The sequence below is a fragment of the Grus americana genome, chromosome 7 (genome assembly GCF_028858705.1).
Source record: "Grus americana isolate bGruAme1 chromosome 7, bGruAme1.mat, whole genome shotgun sequence".
Taxonomy (NCBI): domain Eukaryota; kingdom Metazoa; phylum Chordata; class Aves; order Gruiformes; family Gruidae; genus Grus; species Grus americana.
Window position 1 is genome coordinate 39,247,894 of NC_072858.1, and position 18,367 is coordinate 39,266,260.

General features: G+C 40.1%; 1 protein-coding gene across 2 annotated transcripts in view; it reads right to left on the reverse strand.

The window, feature by feature from the left end:
• The window catches only part of PCDH15 (protocadherin related 15), a 1,027,345-nt gene that overhangs the window by 855,610 nt on the left and 153,368 nt on the right, over positions 1-18,367 (reverse strand). For both annotated transcript variants that reach the window (XM_054831779.1, XM_054831776.1), the window contains one exon: positions 11,196-11,356. The gene's annotated coding sequence lies outside the window, so the exon portion shown is untranslated. The remainder of the gene's footprint in view (positions 1-11,195; positions 11,357-18,367) is intronic.

Below are 18,367 nucleotides of genomic sequence, written 5' to 3' on the forward strand. Positions count from 1 at the left end.
TAACATTTTTCTTCCCTTAGTTATTTTTTTCTTGGGGGACAAATGTTACCTGCAATCCTGAATCTTCACAGCATGTTTTCTCTCAAAGAATAGATTAAGTTAGTAACTACGGTTGAGTATATAAAAGGTATGTTTGTCTGGCATATGAAAGACAAATATTTGAGTTCCTGCTCTATCCCCTTCAATATTTCACATCCCGAGGATGTGCCCTACCAACATGGACCAGGGGTTATTTCTCTCATACTTGGATTCATTCTTAGAAACTGTTTCAAAGGTGGGGTTTTTATTTTTCCATAAAGAAACAAATTATTTGCAAATTTGATTAATGTTGAGTAAAAAGAGAAGACAACTCATCAGCCTTATTTACTTGATCCCAGACACCCAAAACTATTCCAGTAAGACACAGATTTTAAGCCACAAATCAGTACCCAATTTATTGACAATTTGCATGGCAGGCATTGCTCCTTCTGTTCTCTGCGGGCATTTACTGCCTCATCTTGGAAGCAGGCAGGCCCTGGTTTACTACCTGTAGATTTCCAAATCTTCATCTCAGCACATTTTCTACTCTAGCTTTTCTACCCTACCTCCCTGGAAAGCACACAGGTAAAAGCAAACAGCTAGGCAAAACCAGAGGGAACCAGGAACTCCCACACCCCAACTAGAGAACGTTTTCAGAAAGTCACTGCCTTTCTGTCTGCCTTCTCAGCTCTTACCTTTACAGGAGGCCAATGAAACCCCTTCAGAAGCCTAGGAATTACAGCTGGAGTAAAAAAATAAATCAATCACAGAATCAACAGTAATATGAGTTTTATAATACTACAAACCTCATTCTTTAACCCCTAATAACACCTGTCTGTTCCACATATACTAATTAGAGAGACAACTCATCACCTCTTCCACTGTTAACAGCTTCTTTCTATTGCAAGAGCTAGCTATCTTTTTCCCACCAAATTTGTCTCACTCAGCACTCAGCTTGAAATTTGCCGCTGTTTTGTCTGCCAAGGAGACAGCACGACCCAAAGCTCATCTGCTTTTCCCATATATAATCAGCTGGTCTAATAAAAGACACTCAGTATCTTTTCCTATAAATCTTGCATCTTTCAGACCTCTGGGTGAACACAATTACAAACTCACTTTCAATAGTTCCTTACAGCAGCATACTTCTCTTTCAGTGACAAATGGAATTACTTTATTCAGTCTTTTTTGAGGTTTGCTGCAATAATCTGGATGAAAAGTCCACAAAGTTCATTAGCAAATGGTCGTATTCAGTACCCAAGTCATATTTTCTACATTTACCTCACTCGTTAAGCAATGCCTCAATGTTTAGATAATATATACAACATACGTAAGAGCCACCACAGCAAAGGCATGCTGGCAAGCTGCTCTGATGTAGGTGGCTTATGATTATCTGATTTCATGCACACTTTATACACCCTTACTAAATACAGATTTTTTTCTAAAGCTGCTTGCAAAATCCAGAAAGTATGAAATAAGGTTTACTCCACGCAGGAGCCCTGTGGCCTGGGAAAACATTTCTGTCTCTAAGATTGGTGTCCTATTTTCAAACACAATTTGTTTTTGCTATCTATGTGGTGTAGTGACTGCTTTTTATGCAAAGATTTGTGATAAAAAAAAATCTAAACCCAGTCATGCTAGGAACCAACAACTGGCAAAAATGGTAAGCAAATGTGTTACTTCAAAGATAGGAGTAGGCTTTTTGAAATCATTTGAATGTGCTATCAGAGTTCTCGTTCGGATGCAAACAGTATACATGTGTTACTCCTCTGGAGTCCAGCTCATGTTTTTTCCAGGCTCTCCAACTCTTATTTTTGACATTTTTTTCTGACTTAAGTCAGGGTGTGGGGGACTGATCAGCTGAATACAGCACAGTACTGCTATGAACAGAGGAAATGCTCATCTATCTGCACTCGTTCCAGTAGATAAACTCCATCCAACTCAGGAATTCAGAATCACCTTTATCACTTCTTGGGAGCATTTCAGCATTGTCTGAAATGTATCCATCTGCTGATACTTCCTGATATCCTTAAGAAGAACCAGGGCACAGAAGGCTATGTACAGCATCTGACCTGGCAGTGAGTAACATGGAAACGTTTGCTGTAATTGCATGGAAAGAACTCCCCGTTTCTGCACTGAAGAGTTTCCCTCTGACCCCTGGAGGGACAGATGCCCACACTTACCTCTCAGAGAAGCAACAGACCATTAATGGGAAAATCTCACACCCACTACAAACTGTTTCCCATGGAGATGATTTAGCCTTGACAACATTTTCTTCTGCTGCTTCAGCATCCCCTTCTTGTTCACTACCTCTTCATTCTGTAACTTTTAGCATAGTCTTAGATAGCACCAGATACCTACAAGTGAGTACGGAAGTACTGCTAAATGTAGCACTAAAGACTCTGAAACAATGCAAGGCTGACAATCATCTGGCCAATCTTTCTCCAAGACCGTGGGAAGTTTTCTTCTTGGATAACTAATGACAGGAAGTCCAAAACCCGAAAGAATTTTTACAGGGGCCAAACTCTACTACCTGATGATGAAGAGCTGTTGGGAGGAGAGAAGCAGCAAGACAGGAGACACAGCGCTACTGAAAGACTTCCAAAGCCCCTGGTAAACTGTTACACTAGGAAAGATGAAATTTTCTCACTCTGTCACTGGCTTTTTCAAGGAGCCACTGGTTAGAGGACGGTAGATGAGATCCCCTAAGCGAAAAGTAATTAACAGTTAGGAAGGTACTCTGGGTATCCTGAGTCTGTTGAATCACAGATATTGTTGGACACAAGTTACTGTGCTAAGTATCTTTTTGGTATGAATTGCATGGTGGTCCTTATTATCCGGTGAGTATATTTAATATAACAGCTGTAAGAACTGGATACACAGTACTGCAATATTGAAGCGTGCGAATTCTGCAGCTCAGAAGGTTCTTTGTCAATGTGGTGGTGCTCTTGCAGGACAAAAGGAGGCAAGGGTGGATAGATAGCTGTTGCCAAGATCCGAGCACAGCATGATGCAAAAAACAGCAAATGAACTTGCTGGAGAAGAGTCACTTGAGCAAACTGTCTGCACACTCTTTGAGGAAGGATTCACTTTAGGCCTGGAAAAACATTTAGCCATTTACTGGGGGGGACTGGGGTGGTTCTGCAGCATGAACGTTAGGTTCACATCATCTCTTCGCATCTGTTGAGCAACCCATGCGGTAATTTGGTTCTGCATACCTCTCTAGAGGACTTGCTGTGTTCCATGTCTACTAAAGTCCCCCAAATGCTAAGCTTAATTGCCAAGTGGTTATCATTACCACCAGATAAAGTGGTATGTGATCAACTTAGTGTGTCATGCACAGGGCATGATATCTACCAATATTCAGTGGAATAATTCATGTCAACACTGGAACAAGTACTGGATGAGCGACATCCAGTCTCTTCTTCCTGTCTGTCTCCTTTATGTTGAAGAAAGTATGTGCTCTCCTCTCTGCCAACAATGCCATGTTTTTACCTGCCTATCAGTATCAAATATGGTTTTATATTACATTTGTGATTAAATTGGCATTTACACACAAGGAGAAAAAGCAACCAAAGCCTCACAAATTACATCCTTTCAAGAAATTTTGCTGATAAGAAAGTATTAAAAAATTTTCCTGTCTAGAGGCAGAAAAGAAACAAAAGGTGTTCTAGTCTGAAAACCAAGCCAAAACACCTCAGTAGATATAAATAACTAAAAAAACCAAAGGGAGAAAAAAACAGTAAGAAAAAACCAACCCCTAGCGTGAGGTACTTAGTATGACAGAGCTGGATTAGCAAGATCTTCAAAACATATGAATGCAGGTATGAAAGAAACCAGATGATGTTAGCATCGTAACACGTATTTTATGAGCTAGAACATTATCTGTAGAGTTCTCCAAAGAATACCTGTAATCTACACACATTTTCCCCAACTAAATCCTGTTATTTAAGATTCTCTTCTCTTCTAATACGTGACATGGATGTAAGCCATCTAAACATGTATGCAGTCAAAGCTCCTTTCAGTATACTTTACAGCAGTTCAGACTCTAATGGAAAGCCTGGGTTATGCATCTAATTTTTAGCTATACTGGATACATGATTGCCTTCTTGAGTGGCAATCACTAATTATTATCAAAGGGCAACATAAATGGCATTCGGATTTCAATGACTGAACTCATTACAACATTTAGAGCACTTAACGCTTATTGTGAGTTTTGCTGATTGCTGCTTATCCGCAGATCACAAATATTGCAGAGTATCTTAGACAACCAGAGCCATTTTCTTCCAATTCTTCTTATCTCAGCGGACACCTCGCTTTGTAGGTAATTTGACTGTAATCAGCAGACCTACAGGGAAAAGCCAGGAGAAAACTGGAAGTCGGTTTAAGTTACGTGTGACATCAACTGCCCTACCACATGTAGAAGTTGAGGTCAATTCACAGGAATGGAGATGCTGAAACGCTACAGACTTCTTGAAGGACTGAAAGTCCAAATTGTCCCATTTTGTCACAACTGGAATACAGCAAGCCATTTCAAATCTTCTCACCACAAGACAAGTATCAAGGAGCATTCCACTGAAGTCCATTTTCTTGTAGGAACAGAAGTAGAAGAGGGAACGGCTGGTCCTAAGACCTTGCTGCAGGGCTGTAGTTCTCTTCCAGGGGAATTCTGAAAATGCTGATACTTTCCATTTCAGAGAAGCAATTAAATCTTCTAAATGTCATGTGAAAGAGGCAGAATTATGAAGAAATTAGTTTCTTCAGACTAAAACCTAACCTAATATCTTTCCATTTAGAGATTAAAAAAAGGGACTGTAAAGGTGAGTTGGGTGTGGGCTGGCATTGTGGAAAGCCACAATCAAATCCCTCCTTGCTGATTAAGCAATCACTCCAAGTGAAGTCAAATGCTGATATGGGTATTCACCAATTACAAAATCAACCAAGTGATGTCCCAGCTTAACCAATGGTAAGAGTGCTCTGAATATTCTCTATTGTTTGCATGTGTCCTGCTCACACCAGCTTTAATTTGATTTCCCTGCGCTGACAGCGAGAAAACACTTCTTAGTGTTAGCTAACACCTCTCAGCAATAAAGCTTCTCAGATAATGAAAATAACCATGTTCAATGCTTCAATGCAAATGATCAGCAGCTTTCCAAAGCAGAAAGGCACTTAAAATCATGTTTACAGCTTATGGACTACAATATTTTGAAAACACACAGTAATAAAGGAATCAAACATTTGAAATTATAGCTTTGCCTTTAATCTAAATATTGCTTCTTTCTTCCTTATGTTACCTATCTTCCTTAGCTTACCTTCTTACCTTTCTTTGTATTTCATGTAACAGCTGGACTAAAATCAACCTCAAGAATCCATCAGTCCATACCCAGCTCTAAAGCAGGATCCTCTATACTCATCTCTCAGACAATCATCATTTTAAAGAACTTCAAAGACCAAGATTTCAAAATGTTCACAGGAGAGCTATTACAGTACTCCTCTGTCCTTCTATACCTATCCCCAGTCCTCCCTGCTTAAAAGTCACAACCACAAAAATGGCAGAAAACTTGTTCACTTCTTTCTTCTGTCATATATAAAACTTCATTAAGTGCACATTAACATTAAAACAATGTCCTTTTCTTTAGTGACATTTTTAATCTACAAGTGTCAGAACAGTTTGCAAAGCAGATGCCAGCCCTTATCCACATTTCACAGACATGTAAAATGAAACACGGAAAAGCTGAAGCCAGAGCCAGAATGCCAGCCCAGGGCCTTCTGTGCTTTGGTCACATTTGAGTCCCCATCACATCTCCATCATGCCAGAAGTTATCAAAATCTACCAACCTGAATTCAAGTTTAGATCATGCACCAAAATTATTTTACTTTCTTAATAGATCTTTCCCTAGCTTAGTAGCTAGGGAAATGTATTAGTGTTGTCTAAGAAAAGCAAACAAGTAAGTGTGGTGGTTTAACCTCGGATGGATGCCAGGTGTCCACCAAGCCGCTCTGTCACTGCCCTCCTCAGCAAGGCAGGGAGGGGAGAAAATTAAGATAGAAAAATACCAACCCCAAACTTGTGGGTCAAGATAAGGGCAGTTTAATGTAGCTAAAGCAAAAGGCTGCGTGTGGAAGCAAAGCAAAAAAGCAAAAGATTTTTCTCTACTTCCCATCAGCAGACAATGTCTGGCCACTTCCTGGGAAGCAGGGCTTCAGTACACGGACTCGTTACTCCGGAAGACAAACGTTGTAAAAAAACTAATGCCCTGTTCCTCCATCTCTCAGTTACTTACTGCTGTGCAGATGTCATATGGTATGGAACATCCCTTTGGTCAGTTTGGGTCAGCTGTCCTGGCTCTGTCCCCTTCCCAAGATCTTGCCCACCCCCAGCCTGCTGCTGAAGGGGGGAAGAAATGTTGGAGAGATAGCCTTGATGTGCGCTGGCACTGCTCAGTAGCAGCCAAAACACTGGTGTGTTACCAACACCTTGCTAGCTACCAATACACAGCACAGCACTGTGAGGGCTGCTGTGGGGAGAATTAACTCCATCTCAGCCAGACCCAATACAATAAGCTTTGCCTCAAACATTACAAAGTATCTTGGACTGAAGATAAAGCAAACTACACAATGGAAAGAAGTTGGGAGTGTTGAATTTCCTTACAAACACCACAGTGTCTCTCTGCTAATCTGTGACCCAATATTCAAGACCCTGGGGAAGGTAAGAAAGTTATAGTTTCTTTTTTTGCCTTAATTGCTATGTACATGTGCTTCAGATCATGTTACATGGAGTAGCCATACAGATAGGTAATCTCCCAAAGTTTTTTTCTTTTTTTTTTTTTTTTTTACCTTCAGTAGCCACTGTACACCTACTGTCCTAGAAGGTAAAGCTGTTTCTCATCAACTGCTTTGATATTCTCCAGCTCCACCTTCTAACTATTGCCTTTGTCCACTAGAGTCACAGTTCTTTTCTACAGCCTTTAATACCCATGCAGATCACAAAGCTTACTACCAAGTTACGCCATAAACTGCTTTTTTGATAGACAGTCAGTGCTCCTTCTCTCAGCCAATTTCTCTGGTCCTGTAGTCCTTGCAAAGAACTGCTCTCCAGCTCACTGTACTGCGTGACGATCTGTGTGGTTTATTCATAGATGCACTTCACCACACTCAACTGTATCAAACTGCAGTCCTTACAGTATGGGGCAGGGGGGAGAAATACAGCTGTTCATTCAGGTCCACGGGCATCGCACATTTCCTGCATGTGAAGCTTTTGCCTTTTCGCAAGTGCTCCTCAGCAGCTCTGAGGAACTGCTGCAATAGCAATTCTCAGTATGGGCCCATGTTTTCTCCACAGATAGAGCAAAAGTCTACTGCCAGAAGAACAAGTCACAAAATCTCTGATAAGATCTTTTGCAGAGATTTCCCCATCCCAAGACACTAGATATGGGGAAGAAAAGTGAAATTTTGCCTGTGAATGGGAAACCTGTTGGTGTATTTTACCCATCCAGCTGCTCCTCAAAGATATGGGGACATATTCAAAGTTCAGCAATTAATTACCCTGGATGGTTTGCACTATCCTTTCTGTCTTCTGAAATCTCATTGCATTTGTTTGTCAGAGGAAACAGGGTGGTCTATGTTTGAAGTTCTTCCTGAAGGTATTGGTAGTCACAGAGAAAACCTGATTAAAAACTGCTCCTACCATTTTGCTTGCTCCTCTATCACGTGATGCAATGATTTACATTAATAAGAGTAGAGCGCAGAGAAGACCTGCTGAGCCTTTAATAAACTTCCTTTTTCCAATCACTTAAAATGTTCTTTAAAGTTTCAACTGAAGTAATACAAAGCCTGCGTAACAGTATACTTGACATTTATGAGCTTGGCAATAAATCTGATTTTCGGTTTTACAATGTCTCTTTTTGATTAATCGTAAAAAGTTTACTATAAATACCTGTAGTGAAACAGTGCAATGGTTAATAAACTACATTCTGCATCATAATACCTTAAATTATAATGGAGTAAATGCCTTAAACCATGTACACTAAATTCAAAGTACTACAAAAAGCCAAATGCTCACAAGTTCAACTTTCATTACTATTCTCATTAGGGAATAATTGCGAGGCACCCTGAATTTCTTCTAGCCTTGGCGTCTATTAACATAGTGCATAATTCTGTATAGGTTTTAAGTTAAAAGCTCCACTGTTCAAATGCAAGCAATGTTTGTAATGCATCTTAAATCCCCTTATTTGTCTAGTACAGCATGATTAAGCTAGAATAGCAAGAGATTGTAATCTAGACTTGAAAGTCTAAGGAAAAAAACCACTATTATTATTAGTTTTTAGCATGACACAAGTGGAACCCAAGAAATGTAATTATGCCACAATTCTGCAGCAGAAAAGACCTGACAGCGAGCTGTGTGGGGTGCATTTTTATCACTTCAGGAAACTGTCTAACCTGCTACTCATGGGTCCTTTTCTGGGAGGGTGCCAAAGCTGAAGGGTAATAGAACTATAATGAACAGCTCCAAATTAAATTATGCTGTTGTAATGTGGTATTATTTGGTGTAAATTATTTCACTGCAATTAAGAAAACAGATACATAGCCCACAGCAGGTGGCTGGTGACGTACTAGCACCAGATAAGTTGGCCTGCCGACAGAAAAAACGGCAAGAGGAAAGACTCTGCATACAGAAGCAGGTCTGCTATCCAGTACAATAAACATAAAGCTGCATTATTAAAGGAGTAACTGATATTGCAGGAATTAAAATAGCTACTGTATAAACGTTTCTGAAGTGTTTGTCTGACTCAGTGCAGAGGCCAGAACCAGACCTGTGTAGTGTTCAAATCTCATTAGTACCTCACCAAATAGGTGTGAAATGATGGATGTGCCATGATTTGTTATCTGCCCAAGAGTTCACTGTTCTCCTAATTACTGCATGCAACTAAAATCAGCATTTTTAGAAGCTCATTTTTCTTGTGATTCTGCCACTTGTAGACAGTCCTACCACACTCAGCAGTTGAAGTAAATCAGACTTTATAATAGTTTTGAAGAAGAGCAACCAAAAGTCACGTTTCTGACACTTTCCATTCTCTCTAGTGGTTTTTTGTTTGAATTGTAACTAATTTTTACCACACAAAAAAGTCACTTTTGTTGATATGTCTTTGCCCTAATTGCTTGTGAACTTACAACATCTTAAAATCAGTCACTACCATCAACATGAGACAGATAAAAGTGCTGAACAAGAGAAGAATCAGGTATGTGCTCATTACAGTTGAAAATAAATAAAGCGGGCATCTTCCAAAAGTTCGCTAGGCCTGATTATTTCATCCGTGCGTGAACACACAGTGCCGATGCACTTTGCAGCTCCTTCAAGATGCAGCTGAAAGCTCTATACAAAACAGGAAGCTCCGTTTATACAAACACATGCTCCGTTCCGTACCTCTGAGGGCCATGCAGATAGGCAATGGCACAGCACAAGGCAGTACAGAAGAGCTCGTGGAGAGCAAGACCTCCAGGTGACATAAAAATCTATACAGCCACAGGGGACAACTTGTTTGCATGCATCAAAAGCTATGCAAACAGATAAGGATGAACACCTATGTCAGGAGTCCATTCAATGCAAATTCTTCAAGAATATGAAAAAAAATATTTATAAATTCATACAGTATTTATGGTGACTCAAGACAATGCTGAAAAGGTGCCCAAGCCCTGACAAGTTTTCACGCTCTATATTTTCCTTAGAGATGCTGAATTATATGAGTAGCTTATTTTTTAAGATTGTCGCTCTTCACTGAGACATGTTGCTTTCTTGCCCATATAACACAAAATTATACTTCTCATCTTCTTTTCCTTCTCTTCATCACATTTCTACAGGCACAACACTTACCATCAACTATCCGTAAGTTCTCATTTTAGTCTGTCTAATCATTCACCCCCTATTTCAGACCAGAAGTAAACAGCCTTCAGGTAGATGTTTTTCCAGAACCGTGTGTAAGAGATTCTCCCAGTATCCCTCTGCAGAGCCCATCAGCTGCCATTTGAGACAGGTTAGGGGAACTCCGGCCTTGTCCAGTCTGCAGTTCCTATGTATTGGGACGAACCCATTGGAGAGCAATAATATAATCAACTCATAAACAACAGGGACTCACATTAGTTGAAATTCTGAAGACAAAGCAGCTTATGTTTATTGCTCAAAACTGACAGAGTACCGCTATTCTCTGTCCTTGAAGAATGTTTATTCAAAAAGTATTATAAAAAGAAACTAACAATAGAGATCTCGATACTGTTTTAACCCACTGCTACAATCAGACATCACCTTCAACATTAATACCAGAAAATATCAAACAAAACCAAGAATATCTAACACTACAAGATAAGTTAAAATAGCCTAAGACTGGATCTTAATGAGAAAAACTCATTAGAAAAAGCCAAAGAACAGAACTGCAAAAAAGTTGCAAGCTTCATACTCTATGGTTTCCCAACTCTTAGGTAAAATAAACCATAAATATATTTTTATCTATCAAGTGTTAAATGTTATCAAGTGATAAAAATGTTTAACAGAGTGAGTTGCAGCATAGACCTCCACTTGCCACTGGCACCCATCGAGTTAAAGCATTAGAACAGGAGAGCAAAGCCCAAAGCAGACAGAAGTACTGACAGCGTAATTCACTGGCAGTGCCCTAGGACTGTGGCTTTGCCTGCTCTGCCCTGACGCATCAAGCCAGCTCACCTACATCCTTTTTTCCTTCAAGATTCAATCAAGCTTCATTCACCTTGGCCAGTATTCAGCAAAAGTCTATAATAATTCGCTGTCAAGTCTTTCGCTGCTCCTCCAGAGCAATCTTATTCACATATGGCAGTTCATGACAGATCATGCCTAACCCTCTACTTTCTCCAACAAAGAGGAGAATAATCTTTTCAAAGGTAATGAAAAGGCATCATGTATATGTTACATACATTCATATATATACTTTATTTCTATATAGAGGTTTCATTAAAACATGTAATTTTTTCATCTTCTCAGTAATACAGAATAACGTAACAGATAGTTCTGTAATGAGAATCCCACCAATACGGCTAGAGAGAATTAAAAAAAGCAAGTATCATGCTTACTAAAAGGTCCGTATTCCACCCGATGGACTTGGATATTCTTCCGGCAGCAGTGCTGACCACCATTGGTCCATGTTAAAACTAACCTTAAAAAAAGAGGGATTACTTCTGGTTCTCCCCAGGTCCTGTGTCTGGTGCCTCAGGTTGCCTTGCAAACAGCTCTTCTGCTACACTTTCAGGAGTGGATCTAGGGACAGGAGCACGCAACCAGAAGAGCTTCCCCAGTTGTCACTGGTGTCTGTGGGAACTGAAACACATGTGGGATCATGGCTTAGTTTATAAGAAACATTACATGGACAAATTCTATAACAGAAAGCAATAATAACTTTGCATAAGCAGCAATAATCTCCTTTAATAATAATGATATAAATATTTCTTTTATTCAGTCTGTATTCCAACTCCAAATCGAGTTTTAGGCAATAATATCAAAATTACACATTAAAAAAAAAAAAAAAACCAACCATGACTGGTCCATGAAAGAGAAAGCAATGACTAGATAAGTCTGTGCATCCTTCACATATCCTCTGTGGCTGCTGGCTGGTTAACCAGCACAAGGAATTTCATTTTCCTCATGGAGTCAGAACCCTGCTGGGTGAAGAAATTAAGATACAGAGGAAAGGGGGAGACAAATTCCGCTGCATTTTAAAACCACCTTTTCCAGACGCAGAGAAATGAACAGCCTGGATATGGGAGAAAAGCTTTACTAGTGATAGAGTTTTACCGGTTTCCATCACTTCTGTTAGGGCATTACTGAAAAGTTAAGTATTTCTCAGTTCTGATTTACTTTCCCCCGATTTTTTACTCTGTCTTTTCACTTATTTATGTGCCTAAGAAAGATGAGCCAGGGGACTGCACAGCACACAATGAGATAACCAGCCTAGTACCCCATGCATATATTATGGAGGTTGCTGATTTACTAGTGCCATTAGCCTCTTGCAATTAGTCTGATGAGATGGATCTCGTGTATTTCCAGCTTAGTTTGATCTGAGCATCTTCTGCTCATTGTTCCTATTGCTAAGCTGTAGGATTACAGGACCTATGTGCTTCCTTGTGACAGGGGGCTCTCCACGTAACATTGCAGATCCTGTAACCAGTGGTCTGACCTGTCAAGCTCCCTTAGTCCTGTATCGAGTCTCATTCCAGCCCAACAAGTCACCCTCAGCAACCCAAAAATCGCAAAGTAATGCTACAAGCTCTGTGAAGGAGTTTCCAAACAGAAGTGTCTGTAAATTGTGCATATTTTTGGTGCTTTTGGTAAAATAACAGTAACTTCCTCGTTCTGTCCTCTGTGATACCCTCAGCACACTTGCTGTGTTACAAAATGACAGTCAACTCCCCAGTAAATCAGGACAGCACTAGAAAAACACCTTAAGAGCAAGTGTTTTTTAGAGACAACTTAGGCTGTCTTTTATACGGTAATTCATCAACATTAACTTTACCCTTAATTGGTATCAATTTGAGGCACCATAAGTCTGTGGTTACATCTTTGACATTTGCTGGTACAGTGAGACCTCTGTGACACCCCTAAATTCACCAGCAAATGGCAGTGGTATTAAAGTGGTAAAACATGAACATCAGCCATCTCTTGACGATGTAGGTGCCTCTCATCCAGCTACTGTGTTTGTATATCCTCAGGTTTGTAATCCCTGATGCTTATCAAGCTTCAGACTCTGTGTTTTTAAGATTCAGCAATGATTATGATTACTAAAGCAAGAGAATAAGCAAACACACTCCTTTCCTTTACTATAAGCAAACTAACTTTTGCTGCTGCCTTTGCAATGTTCCTGGCATACGCTTCATAAATAGCCACTGTCAACAGCAAGAGCAGCTTGCTGGATAGAAAGCTGGCTTGGTCCCAAAAGCACTGTCACATCCCAAATTCCTTTCCTCAGAAAGTGTTATTTATTAAGAAGGCTTACACTTGAGGAGAAAGAAGCATTTCACAGCACTGCTTTCTCAAGCTCAAGAAAATCAGTTTGTCCAAGTTTCCAGAATGTTTGCATCTCTCCATCTGCTGCAGCTAGTGCTGGCGTCACCGAATACTGACAGCAGGGATCTGCCAATTGCTGTGACTTGCTATTTTTTGTTTTTGCAAAAAACAAACCGTGAGAACACATTGTTTTTTAAAATGATGTCACAACATTAAAAAAATGTTTGCTTGCAGAGTGGTCTTTCCCTTTGCAAAAATATCTCTCTTCTTACAGAAAATGACAAAGACAATAAAAAAAATACCATTTGTTGGTTGCTCAAAGCACCTGGGTGTATTGCCTCAGGCCTTGCAGAATTGTGAAACCTGAAACCCCTCACTGGAGCCAGCTATGACTCCTTCTGCCTTCATCTTCCACCTCTGTCTCCTTGGTGCACAGCCACCCAGGACTCCTGGAACACACCAGCTCAAGGGTAGATAATGTCACGCTTGACAGGGAAAGCCCTCAGAGTTAGGGTAAATCAAACACATACTACATTATCTGCTTGAGAGGCTTCATTCATGCCACTCCCCAGCTAACCTTGAATCTGGTTCTGTACTGCCTCTTCAGACGACCTGCTTTACTAAAGCCCTTGGAGTTACCGACGTAAAATCATTCGCTCGGTGCAGGTTACAGAAGCTGGGGCACTGGGGCTGTTCATCTGAACAGGCAATAGGAAAACCAATGCCTGCTCCCAGCTACGCTGCAGCCTTTCTTCTGATCCTAGTCAACCTATGCCATACATGACTGCAGTTTATTATCTCAATATTTTTTCTCATTCCTATTTACTGTCTCTTCCCTCTCTTTGGGTACTGACCTTTTTTCTTCTCTCTGATCTGATCAGAGATCACAACAGTAACAAACCCCTTCCTACATGAGGAGGGGAAACTGCTTTCCAGAACTTGTCTGCAGTGATCGCGTACTGGGTAGAACATGACACCAGTTGCTTCCGTCTGTGGTATCTAAGCTCGCTGCCACCAGAGTCTCCTCTTTTTGACTACCTGCTGGGTTAACTCAGGTCCTCATCTTTACTGTACAGTGCTACTGCATGTGAAGTAGCAGCAATGACTGCCTGTGCATCATTTCAAAAATTAATTATATATCCATTAAAAGAATATGATTCACTCTTAACATGAGGAAAATTACATGAAATAAACTCCAAATGTGGTTAAGAAGTGAAAGTATTTTCAGCTATTCCAAGCATTAAAATAAAGATAAACTGATGTTTTCAAAAAATATACGCTATCCTAACCAGCAAAATTGCTTTACATTTTGTCTTCATTGTAAACAATCTGAACGGCAATCTACTTTGAGGTTGAATAGATGAGCTGTCACTGGATATGCATACACAAGGCTGTGTCTCATATAATGTCAATAGTACTTCTCATTTTGTGGATAAAACCAACAGTCACCGCGTTTAAAAAGTGAAAAGAGGTTTTTCTGGCATCATTATGCAGTAACAAGGTGTCTAAATAGCTAGTTTAAAAAAATTTCTAAGAAGGTCTGGTCCCAGGTTCAAGGTCTTGGGACCTTTTGCTCTTTAACAGCGGTGAGATATAACAGCTATTGAGTGAGATTAAGGGAGCAGTAGCCTCTTCTGTGATGTCTGATAAGATGAATCAAAAAGGAGGAATCACAGGAAATCCCACATAAGCACGCCATCTCTGTAGCCAAAAAGAAAGGCCTGTAACGAAGGCCTGCTTATATTATACATAATAAGAAAACGTAGCCAAGAAGAAAGGCCTGTAATGAAGGCCTACTTGTATTATAGGTGATAAGAAACTCTTCATTATTACTTTAGGTAGAAGGCTAATGATTCTTAGAATGAGCACCTGCTACACATCATGAGAAAAAGGAGGAGCTACAAGACACTTCAAGGTCCTTATGTACATACTTTTCAGAAAGGGAGGACATTAATTGCCTCCAGCAGCATCCTTATCTTGCTGAGGCGTATAGCAAACAATTACCAACACCGAAATATTGAGAAACTAGGGGAAAGGTAATTTGGGCCAGGGTCCCCACGACCACCGACTCATAAGCCCCCTACCCAAATTATCCCACCTACTCAAAAGATAGAGGCGGAGAAAGGAACTGAGCATGCATTCTAGTTTCATACTAGGCGAAGAAATATGAACCAATTATTGTAACAGGGAGCGTACCACTTTGTAATCTTTGTAACATTTGTGTATAAATATGACAAGAGAACCAGCATTAGGGGTGCCTGATTAGAGGAACTATCCTCCTGACACCCAGCGCTGCAATAAAGGAAATGCCTGCTTCTTAATGCTAAATTGGTGTTAAGGAGTTTTCTTTCATTCCCGAATTTCGGTGACATCTCCATGCTGACAAAGCCTGCCATTTAAGTCCTGAGAACCCAGTGACTAAGGCAATATTGTCTCGCACACAAGATGCTGGAGCAAAAAAGACAGTTAGTATGTCATGCTGGAAATCCAGTATCTGGTTTGTCAGCAAAAAAGAACCAAAAAGTGAAAAAGAGGTGAAGTTCAGCGGTTCCACTTTTCATCCGTAAACCTCCCTCCTTTGTGTCCTGCCCTCATACAGCTGTCAGGGCAGAGCAGAGACACTTACTGTAGCTCAGCCTTCCTTGCAAACCACTTGTCTTTCCCATGTACTGACACCACCTTGCTCAGCAGGACCTCAGTCTGAGCCAGAGTCCAGAGGCAATGCTGTAATATTCAGGCAAAGACTGAACCAGAGTTGTGCCATTAACTGCTTAAAGGCAAATACATCAGACACACGAAGAAACTACATAAAAAACTCTGGCCAATTTAAGTGATACGAAAAAGTCTGGCTTGCAGCAGAGATCGTCTTTTTGTTATGTGCTGTAAAATGTCTCGCTCACAAAAGCCCAGCAAGAACTCAAGGTGCAACACAAAAAAGAACGCCACTGAATATATTAAACAGCGAGTTGAAGTCTGTTTTGAGTAAATAAATGGAGAAGATAAATGAATGTTAATGCATGCATAATTTAACTGAAGCATCACAAAAAAGAAGAACAATTTTTAACTTGACAAAAAGAGAGGGAGAGAGACACTTTTCCAGAGTTTAGAATTTTGTATTAGCACAGACATGCTCTTGGTAAAAGCAATTTTCCTTCTCTCCCCCACTGAGTCATATTTGTCCCTGTTGCTACTATACTGATTTCAACATAGTATCATCAGGAAGAATCTAATAACAGCTAGTTTGTCATTAGGCTTCCCTCAGTAACAAACCGAAGCATGCTGTGTCGCGAGTGAATGTGATGAAACACTAAAAGACAGCAACTAGGAAAATGGTAAATATCACATCTCTTCCCATTCCAGAACTGGCAGTTTCTAAATCCAGATTTTTATGCTGGCTGATCACTGAGTAACGCAGTTCCTCTATCAATTATTTACTCTAATATCCAAAGAAGTATTTTTTAAATGCTGGCTCCTCAAACTTGAATGAAGAAGTCAGTTTCTTAGATGTTTCTTCGAATGTAGAAGATAAACAATCTTGACAGCTGAAGGCTGTAGTTTTCAATATTTTAAGTCATGTTAATGAAGAAAAATCAACTTTTGCAACCATTACAGACTTTGTAACCTCTTCAAAAGAGTAAATATTTAATTTTTAAACAATCAGGTATTTAGAAAGTGCTGAGAAAAAGAACGTAAAAGAGGAATTAGCTAGTTGTTTTGAATTAAATGTTAATACTAACAAAAGCAAAAAAAGAAGACAGAAGAATTAATGGAAGGCAAAACGGTTTGAAAATCCACAGGAATATTACAGCTCCCTCCTTTGTTAGTCTCTGTGAAATAACTTAAACAACATCTGTTTACTATAATATTTAATGAGCACCATAGAGCAAGGGTAGTCCCAGCTCAGTTATTTCCACAAAGCACTTAATCTTGCTATAGTTCTTGACTCGCATAGAGACTTGCAAATGTGGGAAATCAGTCATGTGCAGCCCTCGGCAGATCTCCTGGCTGCCTGCCTCCTGACGGAGGTTTGCTGAGCTTTTGCAGAATGTGCTGTCACAGAAAATAAGCAAAGAGCAAAGGAAACGAGTGAAGACGCTGGTCTAAGGAGAGTTATGGAAACTAATGACTGGGCCGTAACATGGGAAAGGAACAGGACAGAGAACATTAAGCAAGCCAGAAGGGAAATTAAACCCTCTCTAGGCTAATGTGAGTTATGAGGGGGCTCCTCGTGACATAAGTAAGCAATTTATCTTCCTGTAAGAAAAATAAAACAAACCTGGGAGAGTAATCTACCTAATTATGCAATGACTTTATAGACACTGCCTGAACAGAAAATACTTTTTGTATGGGTTGTTTCCTCTGCATTTTCCGCCTGTTTGCCCATGTAAGAGCATTTCAAAATCTTCCCTTAGACTGCCCTGTGTCAAAGAGAGAGAGAATTATTTGGTATCGACATTGTAATCTCAGTGAAAAAAGGACATTTCCTGCTGTGGTCCTAAAATCTGTTACTTCTCTACCATTCCCCAATTAATGGCTATGGCAGCAAGGGACTGTACTACAGAAACTCTGCCTAGCAGTCCTAGTGATGCTACTACTGCCCAGTTTAATCTTCCAATCACCAGCACCTAAGCAACAAGTCTTGCTGCTGTCATTAAAGTAAATACTGTGTTGCACCTCTTCAGAGTGGTAGAGAAAACAACATTCCTCTGTACCAGCTGAATGCTCTCACCAACAGCTATGCTGGACTGGTTTAGGGCTCACGAGAACAAGGCAACTTTTTGCAGAGACAGTTTTAGACTCCCATAGCCTGAGTTATATTTCTCACCAAATATAACATCTTTTGCTCTGCTTTGTTATTTGGATACCAGTCTATCAGAACGGGGCCAACAAGTGATTTCAAAGAGTCTGCTAAATGAGGATTAGAGCAGATTTGCCACTTTCTTGACATCGGTTTGGTCTCCATTAGATTAGCAATCTTGACTGTAATCTGGATGACTGATCTGGTAAAAATCTCTACAGACAGTTGCCAGTCACTAAATTCAGAAATATAAATTTGAATAAAATTATACACCTCGCAGGTATGAAACATCAGAGAAGGGCCACACAAAGGACACTCCTTAAGTTGGAAAACTGTACGAGTGAGACAGAAAAGCCTGCTGGCTTCTTCCTGAGCAAGCATGAGGTACAAGAATGGCTGGAGGTTAATTAGTCTAGGAGTGGAACTTGCTGACTGTGTAATATGGTGTAACATTCTTAAAAAATGTTACCTGGTATCTAAAGTAAGAAAAGCCACATTTCGATCATTCTAGAAAGTGGATGCACAAAGTT